Raw genomic sequence first — 4,567 nt, forward strand, 5'->3', positions numbered from 1 at the left:
GCTTGTTTAACAAACATCCGTGCTTATTGTGACATGACGTACAGACTAAATACAACATGATGCGAACAATTGCATAATTTCTCTTTGAAACATCACTAACGCGGGATGAAATTTCAGAGAAGCAAAAGCAAATTGTTACTTTGAGCTCTGTGTTGAATCTCTTGATATCGCTGAACTAACCGCGCCCCGAAGGCGAGATGTGTGCCAGTCACGTTTTCGTTACGCGGATTCAAGCACTTTCTCGGTGCAGGGGCGTTCGGTGAACGCGGTGCGTTTTCGCGCGCGACGACGACGCGTGTTTGCGTGCGCGCGAAGCGATTTTCCGAGAGAAACGCGTGATTTTAAACGATGGCGCGCGAGCGCGTGTGTGCCGGAGAGATGAAAAAAATCTACGAAGAGAGCAAAGGGAGCGGAAAGTGGCATCGTGCGTTGCAACGACCACGGGGGGCATGGCGGAGGCGGGGGCGGTCCGTCGGGCGGCGTTGAAACCACAAGAGTGTGAAAATGTTTTGCAATTTCGAAATCAGGCGTGCCTGTTGGTTTGCGCCAAAGCGCGTTACCGGAAACCGCCAACCGGTGCGCTGCGGACAGCGCCGGCATCCGCCGCAAAAGCGGATTGCGGCTCTGCCGGGTAACACGCATTAAAAACGCCCGACGCACACGCGCGAGCTCGAATGCGCCGTATGCTCTCTCTTTCTCGCCCATTTTTCTCTCTTTCTCTGTCTTTCTCTCTCTCTTTTTCTTTTTACAACAGAATAAATCTATCCGTCTATCGATGTCTCTCTCATATACCTGTCTTTCTCTGTTTTACCCTCTCTCTTTCGTTCTGGTCATATATAGCCGTACGTCGCCCACCTTTTTTCTCCCTTTCTGACTGTTCGCGCACGATCTGCTGGAAAAAAAGACAATACGGATTAACGCTCCCGCGTAATCGCATTGTAGAGAACGCTCGGTTTCGCGTTAAAGTTGGCGAGGGCGTTTTCGGCTGCGACGCCGCAATGCGAGTTAGTGCGCCAATTGATATCATAATTGCGTGCTGTAAATTCGAAATGACGTCGCCGCTACGCCTCGAAATATGCGGCACGTTAAAAATAATATTTTTACGCTATTTACGTATCGGGTTTACATTCAACCGAGTTGTACTCGGAGCGTTTCCTCTGGCGAAACTACTATTGTACTGCTACTTTTACTATAGACAACTATTAATAGATATTCTAATCGCGGTTAGACGGAATCCACGTCAAGCGATTATTTCGCGCTCGCCATTAATGATACCTACTTCCATTCTCTCTCCGCTTCAGCGCCTTACTTCAACGTTTTTTATGTTTCAGTCCGACCGGACACACCGGTTTGCAAAGTTGCGGTAATGAACGGCAGGCAAAAGTGCATTCTGTTTAATATCCCGTGCGAGACGAGGGCTCGACGGTAAGAAGAGCCGAGAGAGCTCTTTTCTTCCCGGGAGTATGTACATGTACGTGGATACTCGCGGGGCGAGCTGTAACGAAGGTCTCGAAAGAGTTGTCGGCGAGTTCAAAGTATCATCCCTCCGCGCGCGAGTCCTCGTCAAAGGGACGCGCACGTGTCTGCTCCCCCGATCGCGATTTTCACTCGGCTGCTCGTCGCCGTCGTCTCATACATATTTTCGTATACATATATAGTTTCCACCCTCTTTTGACCGGTTAATGATACATATCTCCATAGTTTCTCCAATGATTCTTCTCAATTGCTTTGTACTAATTTTGCTTTTGAGGAAAAAGAAGATTTGTAGAGATTTAAAGGCATTATGCTGTCTTTCTTGTGTGAAATTTAGAAGGACAAAGGAACGATTAAATTACATTTTTAATTGATTGACATTAATGAAATCCGTATGCTCTCATGCTAATATGTTAATTAATGTACTGGTATGAAGAGTTTCATTAACACACAGTTACACGTATGCGGTCGCACGAGCTATTTCTTCCCGAACGACAGTATCGGCTGGAAGATATCAGAGAGAAATCGCGAAGCGAAACAAAAAAAAACACAAGAAAAAGAAGTTGGTACAATGCGCCTTCGAGGCGGGGTAGTTCGCGCGTGTTTCCGCGATGACACGGCAGGGGGTGCTTGGTCCACCACGGGGGCCGTTTCTGAAGCCTGTAATTTGAAATCTTCTCAGGGAAGGTAAATTGCGAGGCCCGCAACGCTACGCACGTTACACAGGGGGCCCGCGTGAAGGGAGAGAAAAAGAAACGAAGAGATGTGGAAGAGGAGAAAGAACTACAACCGAGGCACCCCTCCCGCGTGGCCGCAGAGCGCCTCCCTCCATATTCTCGCGCGACAATGCAGCAAACTCCCGAGAAATTCACCCTGCAATCACCGGCAAAGTCAAACGTTCTCAGGAAGCGACAATGGCGGAGGGCGTTGTCGACGCGCCGGCACGACAATGAGGTCATTACAAAACGCGGGGCACCGCGATTTCTCGCAAGGTAGCGCCAGTCAACATGCGCCCTTCGTCGGGGGGTTGAAGCACTTAACGCGCGTCTCTTCGCTTCGACGGCTTCCTGTTATTTCGGTAAACGCTTAACGCGCGTACGAAGAATTAAGCGGAATTTAAAGAAGGACCGATTGAGGTGCGAGAGGATGACAATGCACCGTCAAAGTAATTTGATATGATCCTTTAACGTCGATAAGAAATATTATTCATCAGAAATGTTCATTATATGCATATTTATTTTATATTTTTATTTTTAAACAAGGTTTACTTCTCACTTTACTTTTATTATATTAGTTTTAGTTAATGACAAATTAAATTCAAATTTAGCCGATATCCGTAACATATAGATGAATAATTTTATGTCTAAAAATCTAAAGATATTCTTTATCCATTTAGTCGCAGAGAAAATTGCGACGCTAAGAGATCCCGCCTGCGACAGGAAGAATGCGCCATGGCATAGTACGATTTAATAAATTTCACCGGATCGACGATTTATTTTCGACGGATACCGGAACGCACGCGAATCGATCGCGGCAACAAATACGCGCAGCGACGATAGTCATGTAGTAAAGCTCGTTTATCGCATTATCTCGGGCACCGGGAGCCCCACGGGGTGAGAGAGGCGTACGACCTATTCTATGGGGAACTCGCATTTCACGCGGGGGTCCCACCGTCCGATCGGCTCCATTACGCCATGCGGAGCGTATCGCTCCGTGTATCTACGCGCTCCGCTCTGCACGGACGGCGCCGATAACATTGACGTCGCGATAATTTTGTAATATCGTTCGACGTATACACATTTATATGCGTGTATATGTGTGTATGCCGTGAGCGAGACACGAACAGGATGCTGTACTGAAGCTTATCGAGTTTTCGAAATCGCGGTCAACCCGAAAGAGTGACAATGAACAGGGAACCGGAACATTTTGCCTTGCAACTACGTAAAGTACAAAGTAAAAAAAGTAATAAAGTACAAACGATTTGTTGTGCTATTTTTTGTCCAGATCATAATATGTACAAGTATAAATACATTTTTATGATAGATATGAGAGATGCATATAATTAAGTTAAAATCTTTCTCAAGAAAAGTGTGTGTCTTTTATTTTCTCCTGTTATACTAAAAATAAAAAGTATTTCATTGGGACAAGTTGAACATATTCTCTTCTTCAAATCTCATTGTAACATTTGTCTGGAGACGATACGTTCAATAAAAGAAGATTCTTGGAATCACTCAATGGCTCAATGCACAGTTTAGAATATCAAATAAATATCGCATTTTTCCGTACGTATGTACAATCGGTTTGTCTACATGTCGACATATCGCAACGAAACGTACAGGGCAATGAGATCAAACGGCAACTTTGCGAAGCGTGTGATCGCGTAGATCGAAAGCTTATAGCGAGTAGGAAAAGTGACCGAGCTCGAAACGATGGATACCGTGCGACGATTTATTCGGTGGCGACAATCCGATAAGGCGGCTTTTAAAGTCCTTTAAAAAGCAATACATCGCGCCGCTGTCAACTTCGGAGAGGGAGAGAGACGGTTCTCAATAAATGTCCTGCCGCACGTGACTCCCTATCCGGCGATCTTAAATACTTGACGACGCGTGTGTCGATCATCCCGATCATCGCATTAACTCACAAATGATCCTGCTTGGGACTCCGTATCTTACGCTGCGATCTGTGCGTCGCGATCGACCAGCACTCGCCATTTTTCCCGACACGGATGCCGTCTTTTTCTGTCCTGACTAATTTTTACAAAAAGACAAGATCTTACTCTTGATTCAACGTTAAATAAATGTTGCCTTTACGAGATTTTAATTTAAGGCTCGGTTATTAAAATATGTATTTAATTTTAGGACAAATGGGGTAAAACGAGTCGGTTGATGCAAATTTAAGAATACGCGTACGGTAATCCTTCAGTGATCACGAAATTCTCGACAACGCACCATGATGAAACGAGAGAGGTTGTTGAAAATAGCGCAGCGTAAAACCGCGCTGGGCAACGACAGTTCTCCAAGATCTCTGGGGAGCTGGAGCAGCGGCGCATTACAGACAGGCTACGCGAACGCGCCCGTGTTATGGGGTTGTCAAA

This window comes from Ooceraea biroi, chromosome 2 (assembly GCF_003672135.1).
Source record: "Ooceraea biroi isolate clonal line C1 chromosome 2, Obir_v5.4, whole genome shotgun sequence".
Classification (NCBI taxonomy): domain Eukaryota; kingdom Metazoa; phylum Arthropoda; class Insecta; order Hymenoptera; family Formicidae; genus Ooceraea; species Ooceraea biroi.